The sequence below is a fragment of the Columba livia genome, chromosome 3, assembly GCF_036013475.1.
Source record: "Columba livia isolate bColLiv1 breed racing homer chromosome 3, bColLiv1.pat.W.v2, whole genome shotgun sequence".
Classification (NCBI taxonomy): domain Eukaryota; kingdom Metazoa; phylum Chordata; class Aves; order Columbiformes; family Columbidae; genus Columba; species Columba livia.
In genome coordinates, this window is record NC_088604.1 from 19,393,740 (window position 1) to 19,410,174 (window position 16,435).

Genomic DNA, 16,435 nt, shown 5'->3' on the forward strand with positions numbered 1-16,435 from the left:
TTTTCCTCTTATTTTCATGTTTTTAAAGTATCTACTACTCAATTTGTGACTTACATGCTTGAGCACATATTCAGTATAGTATCACTAAGGAGATATTTAAAGGACAGATTAGCTCTTTTTTATACTTTTAAACAATAAGGATCTCATGTTACAAAATGATAAAAAGTTGATTATTTATTGTAACTATTATTTTAAAAAAAGATGTGAAAATGTACCTGCATATAAAAGTCCCATTAATTACCCTATAATGATTGCATTAAATTTAATACAATAAATTTAATTAATTAATGATTTAATGGCCTTACATAACAATCATGAGTTAAGAGATGTAATCAAAATTTTTCATATGTGCTCTTCTCTATTGTTTTTTGGAGCTATACATGTGAAATGATCCTGTTTATCGTTGTTTTTAATGAGAAAATCTATATGCTCTTAATGATCACTAATATGATTTCTAATTTCCATGGATAGATTCAGATATGTTCAGATTTTTTTTAATGATAGATCTTAAGGGTCTGTAGAAAATATATATACATTAATTCAGCATAGCACTAAACTTCAGCACAACACATTCTAACCTTGCCAGAAAAGAACAAGAAAACCTGGGTGTTCTCTTGAGCTCACTTCTGAGACTCAGCCTGCTACATACCATTCTGCTCTTTCTCTACCGTGACATTACCAGCCAAAAAGCAAACAAACCAAACAAGAATTTGTATGAGCTCATAGATGAGGGTTCCTGGTTTTATTCAACTATTTTGTCAGAAAAGAAAGGAATACTGGATTCATAAACCCCTTTTGGTACCCCCCCCCCCCCAATATTATATAGAGATATATAATTAAATATACATTTATTTGTGGTGGGTTGACCTTGTCTGGCTGCCAGATCACCACCCAGCCACTATCTCCACCACTTCAACAGGACAGAGGAAGAAAATAAGATGGAAGTTTCATTTAACACAGAGAAAAAACAGTACCTCCAAGTGGTTCTGCCCATTCACCTTATTCAGTCTTACCAATATAACAAATAGAGAATTATGTACTTAAAGACTTCAGTAAAATAATTATTTTGTTAATAAAATGTTTTTAATAATAGATATTAAAAGTTAGCATGCTGCCATGTTCCTTCCAAAGGTACTTTCATAAGAGATTCTGCTTTAGAAAAAACACTTGATGACTGAAGAATTTCACATACTTTGTTCAATTAAACATAAGTTTTAGAAGTGGTGGTTTGAACCACTAAAACAATCACATGTCCTTTTGAAGAAAGCCTGGCTGGCCAACATCCATGCATGACCTTACTAAAGAGTGTCAGATGATTCATAAATCTTGGAGGAACAAAATGTTTTGCTCAATAGATGTGTCTGTTCAATCTGCAGAAAATATATATAAGAAGGCAACCATAGAAAACCCTGAAACACCATGGTGTATAATATTGGCATCTGCAAATCTGAAGAAGAGTTTCATTACACTGGGACATAACTGTTCCTCTCTGCTCATAGTATTGTACTGAAAGAATTACATGACTGAAACTAGATGTAGCACAGGTAAGAAAACTAGGAATTTTGGCAGAGGTAGGTTCCTTCACTATGGCTTCATTCTCTGCCAAATGCCTTTGCCCATAAATTTGCAGATTTCCAAATTCAAGATTATAAAAGAAGTAATAATTGCACAGTGGTGGACAGAAATATCTTACTTTACCTTCAACTAGACAAAAGATTGAATATTTTCACTTAAAATCTACTATTTAAACAATTGTCCATATATCTAGCTAGATCAATATATCTATACACAGTAGTTTTTCCACAATCATTCATAAGCTTTGGCTAGGACTGAACATATCAGCTTGTCTTTTTCTAAACATATTATATCTGTGATTCATTGTATTCTGTGCTGCATAGCAATTTAATTCAAGATTTTAATCACTTTCAAATAGCTAAATTTAATATTACTACTACTTAATTATAGTATTTGTATAAAAATCAAACAGACTTGGGAACTGCTAATAGAATTTTGAAAATGGCAGAAAGCAAATTATTCATTTCTCAGCTTCCTTTAAGTCCAACATTATACTCAGATCCGTGAATTAATCAGCATATTTTTTTAGATCAGACAGTGTCTAAATGGTAGTATTACAAGAGGCTGAAAGACAGTTCCATCTCCTAAGTTACCAAACACATGAGTATGGGAACTTTCCTGTTTGTTGGTATTGAAGTTACCCATCACTAAGAATGGAATAATTTATATATATAAATGAGGAAATAACCAGGGCCTTCATCGACAGATAAAATACATGTATACTACTCATAAACCCAATATCAAAATCCAACAACTTAATCCTTTTATGACTTCTAATACCGTAATATAACTCAAAAATTTTAAAGAAAAACTTAAACTGACAAAGACCTAAGAACAGAATGTCATATGGTGACATAATGATTTCTCTAACAATCGCCACAATATAAACCATTACTAAGATAACAAAGGTAAGATACAAAGAAAAAAGATGCATGCTAACAGATCTACTCTAAATATATCCCAATGAACCGTCAACTAATTACCATAATATGAGAGCATTAAAACAGACAAAAGAATTAAATTTGGTGTTTTATATCAGTTCTACACAGTAATACCCAAGGGTGGCTGCTTTAGAATGTACCTAAACATCCAAATGAATTCTGCAGCATGTAGACTCTTTTGTTGTCCCTGTCAACACCTAGTGAATTCCAATTACAAATTGTAAAAATAAATGGTATTCACTGTTTTTTCATTTGTATTAGAGCTGTGCTTATTTCTTCATATTACAAAATTGCATACCCTCACAGATTCTAGCATTTAAACTGAAAAATAAATAAACAAATGAATAAGTAATTTAGTCACTTATTTATTACTGAGAGGAAGTTTGATAAGAACATACCAACTGAAAAATCTTTTCCTGTATCAAACCTACATGAAGCATTTCATGCTCTTTAGTTAATTTAAATGAATAACCAGAAGTCATGCGCTGTCAGTTAATTAGCCGTTAAAAATAATAATCAAGGAACTGCGTGTGAAGTAAAAAAAATTAAAATGAAGCTGCAAAACTAAGAGAGGTTAAAAGGAAAAGTGACATTTTGCCCAAGGTAATTTAAACAGCTCTTCAATAAGGGTAAAAATTATAGGTACTTTCTTTTTCTTCATATCATGACTAAAACTCAACATGTAAATAGCAATAGTAAAGGCCTTTTGAAAATGCACAGACACTATCTCTCCAATACTTCAGATATATTTTCATAAAGTAATAAGTTCAGACTGGTCAACACACAGTAGCAATATCTCACCATAAGTGATAACTACAGTAACTTTTAAAACACAGAAACAGTCATTTTTTTACAAATTAGAAATAATAATGCTTAAAATGGTAAAAAAGAAAGAACAGCAAGTACAGCAAAAGTTAAATTGTAATCAAAGACAGGAACTTCTCAGTAAAACTGATGTCACTGTTGCAGTTCAAGAGATGAGAAAAAGAAAACAGTATACTAAAGACTGAAAAAAAATTAAAAACCTGAATTCCATTTCTGCTTTTTCACTGAACCTGTACAGTCTAATGTAATACCAACAAAGTTACCAGTGAACTGCATGTTTAAATATTTTGCTTTGAAGCTGAGGCCAACATTCATCTCTGAAGGTAAATTGCCCTAGTCTTCCTTTGCAGTCAAGAGAGAGAAGCAGGCAACTCCAGGAGGGACAATTCATTCCTTACAGCTGCATATTGTCTGTAAGAAAGTAGTTCTATTAAATGTGTTATCCATTCATATAGTACATGAGTATTTCTTCTCACCCAAGATAGAGCCATTTAGTAGTAGTGCAACAGTTCTACCATGGGGAAGCTACCATTCCACCTCCTCCACACATACTATGGCTCTAGTATTTGTTAAAATATGAGTACAACTTAAGGGTTTCTGGAAGAAGTTCACATCAGTCTTAGCAATCAGTATTTCCCAGTTAAGGCAAGACTGTCTGAAAATGCACAAATTTTCAATGTAAGCTCTTAAACTTCAAGGTAGATAAGCTGATGATATGTGACAGAGGTTCATCATCTGACAAGCACATCACTTAAACATTATGATGTAGGGATGAGAATTCCAGTACATTCTCCAAACCATTCTTGTCTCAAAAACTTTGAAGTGTAAATGTGGTGTTACATTGATTGAGTGATACAGACCAGCATCACAGTCAATACTGTAGGCAGATAGTCGAGCACATTAAAAACTGGAGTCTTGATGGAACATACCCCTCAAAGAAGGGTTTTCACAGATGGTAATCAGGCTCTATAACTACTTCAATGAGGTTTAGATCATATCCAGAATGGAGATTCACCTTAACATCCTGGTTGGTGAGTGTGAGGCTGTGTTTGATGTATATGTATATGTAGAGCATAAAGAGTAATTTGGATACAAAGGAGCACGAATTTCAGAGCTGACAGACAAATGAAGGAATTGACACCATAAGCAGTTGAAATGATCATTAGAAAGATAAAGTTTCTGTTTTCTAGGCAAAAGCTATGTACAGTTCACCCGAAAGAATTCTGAGATGTGACTTCTATAAACTAACGCCTATGGACTGAAGACTCTCAAAGCTTTCTGGACTGCTTGAAGCCGATCACAATAACTACTTTTACTGACCAAGTCCCTAGCTGTGTTAGAAGGATAACTTTTGCTCTCTGGAGACATGCAAAGACAGCTCTCACAACCTTTATGAACATCCTTAATACTACTGACTGGCCTCAAAACAGCCATTTCTTGGAAAACCATGAACCACTTGGATTACCAAGTGGTTCGACTGACGAACGTTTGCAGTGTTGTGAACAAGATAAGATCACAATATTTGCTTCACCCAGCTGTTTGAAGCAGCATCCTTGATTTAAGCAGGAGAGGTTCTCCATCCCCTCTACTCTGCCCTGGTGAGACCACATCTGGAATATTGTGTCCAGTTCTGGGCCCCTCAGTTCCAGAAGGACAGGGAACTGCTGGAAAGAGTCCAGCGCAGGGCAACAAAGATGATTAAGGGAGTGGAGCATCTCCCTTATGAGGAAAGGCTGAGGGAGCTGGGTCTCTTTAGTTTGGAGGAGACTGAGGGGGTTACCTCATTCATGTTTATAAATATGTAAAGGATGAGTGTCACGAGGATGGAGCCAGGCTCTTCACGGTGACAATCAATGATAAGACAAGGGGCAATAAGTGCAAACTGGGACATAGAAGGTTCCACTTAAATTTGAGAAGAAACTTCTTCACAGTGAGGGTAACAGAGCACTGGAACAGGCTGCCCAGGGGGGTTGTGGAGTCTCCTTCCCTGGACACATTCAAAACCCGCCTGGACACATTTCTGTGTAACCTCATCTAGGAGTTCCTGCTCTAGCAGGGGGATTGGAGTAGATGAACTTTCGAGGTCCCTTCCAATCCCAAACATACTGTGATACAAGTCTCAGGTGCCTTATCACTGACATCTAGTGCCCTTTCAGATACCCATGGAGTCTGAGACACACAACAGGTGGGCTACAGGAATTTTGGAGCCCCGTGTCACTCTGTAGCAGCAGCTGGAGCACAGGTAGGATACACTAGAGGATTTTAGACAGCAGTAGTTGTCTATAAGAATCTCAGAAGTCTATGCAGGCAGCAGAAAAACCTGTTCTTATAGAATACTCAAGATGTGGAAAGACGTTTCAGTAGCAAAGAAATAAAGATGAAAGTTTTACACAACACAAAACACAGAAAAGCTGCTTGATTCAGCCAGCTGACTGAGGGGAACTGAAAGGGAAGTATGTGCCATGTCTCTTTTATAGTATCATAAACCCCGGGAACAGGAGGAATTCTTGGGGCATGTTCAAACTGCATTCTCCACTGCTTGTATGTAAGGAAATCATGGCAAGAAATGTGGATGTACTAAAACTGCTTGCGTCTAAGAGAGAATGGTGGATGACTGAGGCAGGGCACTTTGAGGAGATGCCTGGGCTTGACCACAAGGTCAACATGAGCCACAGAAAAAATCACTGTGACCCAGCTGTGATGTTGAGAATAAAGGAGGGGAGCTGAGATGCATATTCTTTTTTACACTATGTGTGTAACATACAGAGGAGATAGAGGAGAAATGCATCCCCACAGCAGTTGCTGAGGCTAAAAGGTCCAACAATTGCATTATATACATTCTCTCAAAAGAGAAATAAATTGTCTGAGACAAATAGAAGATAATATAGTATAAGGTTTGGTGTTCAATATTTTGCAAAACAGTTATTCAAAAAAAAAAAACCAAGGAGAATATGTTAATATGGTTGTAAAAATCAGGTTCCAAACTAAAGAAATTATTTAACAGAAAAACCTACTCAATCTGTAATGCCTAGTACAGTGGGTTCTACGTAAAGCAAGAGAGAGCACCATATTTAAAGAATTAAACAGAGTTTATAAAAGTTTCTACAAATGGGAAAGTAAAATTTTCTGTAGTAAATAATGTGCTGGTTTGCAGTCTGTGTTGGAAAATAATATAACAAAATACAGTGCAACATTATTTTGAATCTGTAGTTTTCAGGAACATTGCTGCTGCCAGATAAACACTTTCAACATATCAATAGATCTGAAAGGAACAGTTACTTAGAAAGACCAAGAAAAAATAATTGAGTCATTCTGAAAGTTAGGATAAGTGAGAAGGACATTTTTTCTAATCACTGGAAGATTTTTGTATCACAAAGGCTTTCCCAAAATGAACTCTCTGAAATGTAAAGATTCTGATCCTTTAATAATTAGAGGAAGGATCTTAAACATAGAGTAAAAGATATTTTATCATCTCTGGCTTAGATGGAAGATTTCCAAGCACAAAAGAAATAAACTTCTGTTAATGTTCTGGGAAATGAAGACCTTTATCTAAGTAGGTAGAACTAATTTCCTTAATTTTACTTTATTTCTCTGGTGATACACCACAAGCTCAACATGTGACTTACCCAATTTTTTTATTACAAACTGAACATGATCAAAACCAAATGATAATTGCTAGAAATAGGTGATTCAAGAAGAAAGCTGCCTGAATTTATATCATCTATCTAGTCAAATATAGTTTTAAAAACCATTTCACACTTGTAACCTTAATCTTGTCTTAGTAATTAACACTTGCCCTTTTTATTTTGTTGATCTTTCCTCGGCAGTTGTGACAATCTCTTCATTGATTCCTATAGCCTGGTGCATTAATTATTCCATTAACGCTGAAGTTTACTAGGACATCCTTTTCTTCAATACACACATGGCCTACAAAAATTTTCTAGAAAATTTTCTGTTAGATATTGTTCTCTTGCTCTGTGTAATACAATTGCATATTAGTTGAACTCATGGTTCCAGGTGGCTGGAAACATGAACCCCCTTAATGTGTGACTGACTACACTGAGGGTACATCCATAAGAGAAAATTAAATATATATTTTAAGGAGTGTTCCTTTGGAAGCTTGAAAAAAATCCTGCTTTTGATAACAAGTCATTCTTCTTATATTCTGTGTATAATCACAGGGTGGAACTTCATAATCTGATGTGTGCGATCTAAATGATCCTTATAAAAAGACAATGATAACTGAAAGATTGTGCAATTTTACCGGCCATATTAAACCGTTGGTATTTTCTCTTACCTGTGAACAACATCTAAACAAAGAAAAAAAATCTTTCATTAATTAGGGCAAGCTTTTAAGAGTAAACCTCAGTATGAGAAATTTAATAGGTGACTTGATTATCTCAACATTGGGAAAAACACTGCCAAGAGGCAAAGAAGTATTTTTATTTTGTAAAGAAAGTATCAAAAAACAGAAAGACAAAATGTATTAATTTGACGAAATTATGTAACCTGGATCATTATTAGTACTGCCACTTAGATTTTAATAGTTCATTCTAAATCTTCATCTGTTCCATTAAACTTTAAAACTCATTCATAAATATGCAGGATCACATCCTTAATGTGCCTGTCTGACATGATAGATGAGTCAATAGTGAAATACATTGTCCTTCAAACTTAATCTACATTCTCTGCATACTGTCCAAAGAAGCTCTGGTGATTCCTAGCAGAAATAAAGTATAATTGATTAAAACAGTTAACAAATTATCAGTTTTCTTCATTGCAGTCCACGAGATGTTGTGTCCAGTTTTGGTCTCAGTACAACAGTGACATGGGCATACAGGAGCAAGGCCAGCAAAGGGCCACAGAGATGAAGTGATGGAGTATGTATGTGTTTATGAGAAGGAGCCAAGAGAACTTCAATGGGGAGCAGCAAAGGCTCAGGGGGATCTCATCAATGTGTAGAAATTCCTCATGAGGGGAGTAAAGTAAACAGATTCTTTGCACTGGTATCTAGACACAGAACAATGGGTACAAACTGAAAGAAAGGAAATTCCATGTAAGCATAAGAAACAACCTTTTTACAGTGAGGGTGGTAAACACTGGAACTCATTACCCAGACAAAATGTGGAGTCTCAATTCTTGGAGATATCCAGAACCTGACTGGATATGTTGCTGAGCAACCTGATCTAGTTGATCCCCCTGTGACTAGAGGTTTGGACTGGGTGACCTCCAGAGGTCCCCTCCAATCTCAGAAATTCTGTGATTCTATGTGATTTTCTATGAATGGCAGATTCTCTAAGCCCATACCTTCTTTTCCATTTTTTCCTTTTCTTTGTTCTCTTCTTTCTTCTATGATTTCTCTCCCTTTCAATATAAAACATTCTTCTATATCCAGATTCCACTAAATCAACAGAAAAATACATTGTTTTAATCTTCTGTGTTGAGTACTACAATCTTCTTCCCAACAATTACATTTTCTCATTAAAAAACAAAAAAGGTAAAGCCATCATCCTCAGCCCCTAGCATTACACATTCTTTTTCCTTGAAACTCCTCACCTCTTCCCATTACTCCATAGGTTTGTGTCTTTTATAGCTTCTGAAGATCACCCATAACTCACAACCTGTCCAAACATTCAAATAATTCCCTTTCTACACCACTAATGACATCAATCTTAATATTTAATTTTCACTATTTTTTCATTAATTTTCACTCATTAAATCTTTTCACTTTTTTGATATTGCAACTCAACTGAAAATTACTTGCAGTTTCACCTTTTCTTACTAATAATTTCTTAATAACCTTTTATATTTTGAAATTACAAATGACACAACAAACTTACATGTTTACATTACAAGTAAACATTTTCAGCTACTTTGTGCTATTTATAGTTGTTATCAAGAGTTCGGTGTTATATCCAGTCTCTCACCTAAAACGATGAAGCTTAGTACCTGATCCGACCCATAAGAAAGTATGTAAAAAGTAACTGATCTTCAAGTCCCGCATTTTGTGAGCAGGGTGCCTTGTCTTGTAACACAAATAAAAGGGGACTGGACAGAAGGCAGCATTTACTACATTTGCAGCTAAAAAAAAATTAAAAAAAGAAAGAAAAGAAAACAGGCAACACTGTTTTAAAAGGGATTTTGAGATGTAGGCTTAAATCAGCCATTCCACACTGACAGCAGTGTAAACCTGCTTTAAAATGCTTTATAAACTACCTTCTGTGTCTTCTTCCACAACAAGGTAATAAGGTAATTTTTGACAAATCATCTGTGTATATCAAACAGGAATCTGAAGCTGCTTCTGTGCAATATAAGGGATCTAACATATTTTAAATGGCATAAAAGTTAATTAATATAACAATTCTTTATGCAGTTAAGATTTAAATGCTCAATATTGAACAGCTTTCTTCCTTATTTTTTGTGTGTAATATAATAATATCCCTTGTTGTTTCAAGACCAGGAGAATATATTTTAGTCACCTGTTTCACTTGTAAGTGGCAACTTCTTATATATATATAAGAATATTGTGGCAAGCAAAAAATGCTTTCCAGGAGCATTTATTCTCCTTTTTTTTATTTTATTTAAAAAAAAAAAAAAAAAAAAAAGCCTGGTGCAAGTCCTAGCACAGTGTGTCAAGTTTCAGCCAAGAGCAAATATTTATGTCTGCATGCCACTTTAAAACATCTTGAAGTCATAAAGGTTGAATTTGGAAGACGTCTGGGGCCACCTAGTGGAATTTTAGGTAAAACCGTGTAAAGCCTGGTGTTCATGTACATGAAATTCAGTTTGCCAGAAAAAGGTGACCCACTCTTCATTTTAACTTCTTTTTCCTCAAATATACAAGGTAAGTTGACACAACTTTTGTTGGCAAAGTGAACTTACTGTTAATGTAAAATACAAAACTAAAGAATGATCCTCTGAGGATAGATTTAGAAATTTCATCCCTAGAAACATATAAATCCATGGTAGACAAGGAAAATATATTGTGTAGTGTAAGGTATGGAAACAACAGGAATTAGGTACATGACCAAAACAATCTTCTTCATCTGCAAATCCTGTTATTTTAATTTTCCAGTGGAAGATATAGAGCATTCAAGAATTATTCCATCAAACAAGCACACGCTTCCTTTCCTTGAAGAAGCAATTCAGATCATATGTCAGTGATATCCTTCAGTTTATATTTTTTACCTTAACTCTTTGTTTTGACATTAGAATCATGTGTGATTTCTTCATTACAGAAAAACTGAATATTTCAATGTTAGGTTGATGGCAACCTTTCACATACTGTATCTGCAATCTGAGAATTACCTTAGCTTTGTATTTACTTCTGGGTGCAATTTAAACACTATTTGCTTCAATGTGCAAACCTTTCTATAGGATTTATCATTATTATTTGAAAGATCTCCACAATACAGTCCCAGATAAATCCATACAAAGCTTTGAGATTACAGTCTACTTACATACAGAGAGAATATACACCATCATCAGTGCTGTCTGCAAGCTTTTCCATTAAATAAATCCTAACATGAAGCATAGAGAAGGAAGGTATTATTACCTTTTCTGCTTCATATCCAACACTTCGCTCCCCCATTCTCGCACAGTTGGACTGTTGTGATCTTCCTGTGTGGAAAGTATCACAACTCCAAAAGGTGGCTTTGCTTGAATTTTGTTATACATATTACTTGAGTAATGGAACTTGTTGTAAGGACTGTAGCCATAGTACATTGTTTCATATACTCAGGCAGGGTGACCAAAGGCACATAAAAGATAAATGTGAATTATTGTTCCGGTTTATTATTCAGGTTTATTATAGGGAGTTTATGGAATACAGGACAGAAGTCGATAGGAAATCAGGCTTCGTTAGTTCATGGAATTAACTGCTCAAATTTGCCGTTCTCAGGTCTCCACTGTCTTAGAAATCTGTAATTCTTTGTGATTCTGAGATTTCTTTTTCCTTGGATTAAGAGTCATTTTACCATATTTTCTATGATGTATACATGTTGTATCATATAACTTCCAAATACAATATAATGCTTTTTTATTTCACTAGCCTAAAACAATTATGCATTACAATACATTGTCACTTTGAACTTATTTCCTTCCTTAAGAATACTTTGGAAAAATTAAACCTACTGTCATGCCATACAAATTTAATTTAAGTGCATGGTATCTCAATCAAGATAGAAATTGACCATTTCAAATCACATATGCTTAACCAGAGTTTCACTACATTCAGCTTTTAACTGAACATAGACATTTGGAAATTTGTTTATACTGTTAGAGTAGAAAACTTAAACCCAAAAGTAAATGTCTGATTTATAACATACTTGATATTATGTGGCTTATTATAGATAAATTGCCATCTGGAAGGCACACGGATAGTACTATGAATCATTGGATTAATCTGCAGAAAAAATAAATCATACATCATTAGCTGATGCAAGATGTTTAAAATATTTTCTTCTCAGAAGCATTCCTTAAATGTAAACACTAGTCCCGCTTTCAAATACTGTCTTTGTTCAGTGCAATATGTTACTTGTCAGTATTTTGGAAAATCTGGCATACTTGAGGAATCCCAAGGTTTTCACTGTTACGTATCTTCTGTCCTCAAAAACCTGTGCTATGCTCATTCACCATTTGTCCAAAAGACTTCTCTGTTCTGAAGTGGCTGACCCAATTTAATCAATCAGAGAAGTTTCTGTCAAATGGCCTGATAAGCTCTCTCCCCCTGCCTCCACAGCACTTCCAATGCTTGCAAAGGCAAGAAGTGAAAAACTGAGACTTGGAATCAAAACAAAATCCAAACCAGGATAAGCAGCAAAATGTTCACAGTGAGTAGGCCAGTAACTGTAAAACCTGTTTTCCCCACCTTCTCTCCCATATAAAACTTGTCCTTAGATGCTAAAGCTGACAATGCTACATGAGAGAAAAAAAAAGAAAAAAAAGTGAAAAAAAATCATTGAAAATCAGCAAATGTATAAGGCAAGGAATTCATTAGACATAAAAATCTATGATCTCTCTTTCAATGTTCATATTGTATTATTTAGCCTTGAATCAGCCTCACTAGTTGTATCTATACCTGTAAGCAAAAAAGGTCCAGGGACTGGATGGCGCAAAACACAAAATGGCTCATATCCACGCCTGAACACTCTTCATACGAAGTTCTGTCCTCCCCATAGCAAATGTTAACCTCAAAACAAGGACACTGTTTGAAACAGTGGCAAATGACATTTGCCAAAAATGTGTCAGGGACTACTATAACAGATGGGAAATTTTGTTCTATCACTTGCCAGTCCTCGGGACCAAGTCCTGGCCCTGGCCATGCTATTGCAGTACTAAGGTGGCCACTGAGTGTTGTTACAGTTCTATTAACAGATGGGGTGTACATTAACTACTTTTGGCAATTATGCAATTTTGTTTATCATTTTAATCCTCTAGTTTCCATTATGGCTACCATTTTTCTAGATTTAAAGAATGTTTGTGGAGCACAAGAAAAATCTTAAACCAGACAAATATTACAAGACAATTTATCATGAAATCCTGGTCCCACAGCCATCCACAAAAGGACATGTTACTTTTACACTAGTGAATGAAACAGTGACAATACCTATTTCCCAGCCCCAAAACCATATAGAATAATCTGTCTAGTCCATAATGTTAAGCTTACTTAGTCTCCTGAACAAGATTCATGCCTATCGAGGATGGTCTCCAGTCTACACTAACTTCCAGACTGCGACTGGGAATTGGAGTATGAACTGGCACAAGCCAAAAGCGTGTCACAGTACAAATAACTGTGTTCCAGTACCCAAACATATTCTAGGAGACTGTTTAATGTACTAACAAAGATGCAGCCAAAGGGAAACATACTCTGGTGCTGTGGAGTATAACTATTGCCTAGAGATCTGGTCTGTTCCTGGGCTCATTTCAATGGAAGAGAAGGTACAAGAAGGGGAGAACAATGAACACCTACGTCTCGTCACGACACGTGGACAGGACACAGCTGGAGTGACTACCCCAGCCCAAGAATCAGTGTTCCCAGATACTTAAGACATCCGCTCTATAATCATTTAGATCCGGTCTCTTTCAGTCTATATGCATGAACTCACAGTTTCGCTCTGAATATGATTTGAAAGCGAAATAATAATAAAATACAGAAAAACTGTCACTTCCAGAGTCATATTTTGTAAATCCTCTCTATTGACAAAGCAATCTTATATGGTACATCACAAACAACCGTACAAAGCGAAGCACTACTCTTTAAATGAGACCCAGATGTTTGTTTCATTAAAATAGCCTTGATAATACAGATCAAATAATATAAGTTCACTGGCAGGTTTTTTATTCACAGTAATTAAAATGTTAATTTTAAAAAGTATTACTATGGCATTTTACAAATTTGTAGTTTAGTAATTTTTGTCAAGTATGTATCAAGGCAAGAACCAAAATTTCAAAAAATATATTTTTTTATATCAAAGTTGCTTGGGAATAACTTATTTACTCATTTATTTATTCTCAGTAAGAATGGTACACATTCAGTGAAGCCAGCAGACTAGCCTGGTTCATTTTCACTGTATTTTCTGATTAAAGCAATGGCAAAGGCAGAAAATAACTACTGTAAATCTCTACTTCAAATCAAAATCCAATTATAATTCAAAATGTAGAAAATTAACGAAGGCCTTTCCCATTTAACTGTTACAAATCCAATCCTGTTTGCCTTCACTGCCATATGAGAGGATGCACAGATCTCATTCAGAATGATAATGACAAGCTAAGCACGCCCAAAGGAACTCCATATTCAGCGTGACCAAGCTTTACTACATTTAGGTTTACAATCTATGACATTTACATTCTCATTTTGAATGTTTCTTATTCTCTGTAGCAGTTCAAATCCAAATAAGCTAACTTAACACCTGTGTCATCTAGGTCAGTCTCTTTGACTTCATACTAGGACATAAAAATAGGAAAGACCTACTTACCTGGCATCAGTTTCAGCTGAGAGATGAAAACCATCCAAGATCAGATAAGAAAGAAAAAAATTCTTCTTTACAGTGAGAGTCGGGGTTTGGACAGGGTGACCTCCAGATGTCCCCTCCAGTCTTAAGAGTTCTGTGACTGTGTGATTAATCAGTAAACGTCATCTACAGTTTACACTGTCTGAACTTCCGCTTTTACAGCCTACAGCAAAGAATGCAGACGAATAATAATCACTCTTAATTCCTAAAAATATGGAAAATATTGCTGGTAAAGTGATGTTTAAATAGTTACAAAGCATGGAAAAAAGTTAAGACAAACTTCAAGAGTAATATTATCTTTGTATCCAAATTTTTACATAATGAATCTCAGGTAAATTGATATTATTGTCATATCATATTCTTCCCTTCAATAGCATATTTTAACATATAAACATAAATTATATATGCATAAAGTAATGAATGGTTATTTTTTCATAGCAATTTAAACAGGCACTATTCATAATTAAACACTTACTGTCATTTCTTTGCTTTTCCCCTCAGGCTTTTTAACTCCCATTTTAGTGTAACTTTAGAAGAAAAAAAAGACACAGTAGATAAAACTTGTTTGTTTGTGTCCAAATAGAACAGACAGTCTGAAAATACTTTGGCCTCACTGTGAAATCCTTAACTTAGGATTAAGAATGATGGTAGCCATTGTAACCAAGTCATTTTGATGTGGAATGTTATCTGCATAACTCGGTCATTTCAGGTTGTGTGCATGTGGGCTCTGCCAGGGTGAGATTTACAAAGCTGGTGGGAGTGTTAAACCTCCTGAGGTTAAATGTTAAATGTCCTGAGTAACACCAAGAAGGGGAAAACACTGTTGATGTCATTAGGCTGCTTCTCAGCTAACAGAAAACAGGCTTTTAAATTCTATAAGACCTACCTGAAATACAAGGCTTTTGTTTCTTTGCATAAGCCATTCCTTCCTCCTATAGCATGTTTTTGTTTCATGTTTTTTCCTGTAATGGATGCTGAAGTGTTTCTCAAGCATTGAGGAGGGCAGCAGGCTTTATGGAGCTACAGAGACAGTGAACAACAGAGGAGCTCAGCTGGAACTCATGCAAGAGGAGCCTTTCCCTTCCCAGACATTTACCACAACTTTAGAATGTCATTCATGGGTTCCTTATTTTATCTAGGTTTTCTTGACACTTCTACTTCCAGTAGGAAAGGCATCACAGAAAGGGATGCAAAGGACCAGAAGTCTTTACATGAAAGACAATCTCTAAAGAAAGTCATTTGGCTAGTAAAACAGTGACAGATTAAAAACTTGATTCTTATTTTATTTTATTTTATTCTTATTTTATAAACAGTGAAGAAGTGTCTGGTTAAATAGAAACACAGAAAATGGAAATGCAAATAGACTAAAAACCACCTTTTTATGATAGTATTACACACCTCATCATAGACACAAATTGTAGTGTGAACAAGAAAGGAACAGAAGACCAGCTAGGAAGACCAAGATACATCTGCTTATTGGTAAGGAAGAAAAATCCTGGTTAAAATGCTAATCTGGCTTTGGAGATGTGGAATCAAATTGCAAATTTTCTATAGACTTCCTGTTTACCTGCTGTATATCACCTAATTTCTGCCTTATTTCTGTAGACAAAATATATATTCTAGCACTCGCTTGACACATAAAGAATTCTGAGCAGAAATACGTTAAAGATGAAGGCCATTTCACTACTTTAAAATGATATTGTTTTAGTTACACAGTTACATTATTATTTCTGAAGTTAGTAATTTTATATAAACATTCTCATGTATAAAAAACCCCAGACCATAGGAGTCATACTTAATGTCACAATTTCTGTGATCATATATGTGCGTAGAGCTAATCAAACTAGGTAACAAAACAATATTATTCATTCATCATTTTTAAATGTATAAAATATCCAGTTGACCCATGGTAGTTTGTTGGGTTTTTTTAAATCTTCAAGTAATAGTCAATTCACAGTACATCTTCAATGGTGATAATGTTTATAGCCTAGTGCTATTTAAAATGCAAGTTTGGAAAACACAAGGTGGTATGGTATGGTATGTTGCATTTTACAGTGAAGTAAGTGAGATAGTAAATAAAAG

At 35.0% G+C, this 16,435-nt stretch overlaps 1 long non-coding RNA gene across 1 annotated transcript; it reads right to left on the bottom strand.

The window, feature by feature from the left end:
- Nucleotides 1-863: 863 nt before the first annotated feature.
- Nucleotides 864-15,375, bottom strand: LOC110361915 (uncharacterized). Its single transcript, XR_010471134.1, has 4 exons — nt 15,240-15,375; nt 14,318-14,516; nt 8,649-8,742; nt 864-3,752 (listed from the first exon to the last, which is right to left on the bottom strand). It is a non-coding gene; the product is annotated as an uncharacterized LOC110361915 (long non-coding RNA).
- Nucleotides 15,376-16,435: the final 1,060 nt, after the last annotated feature.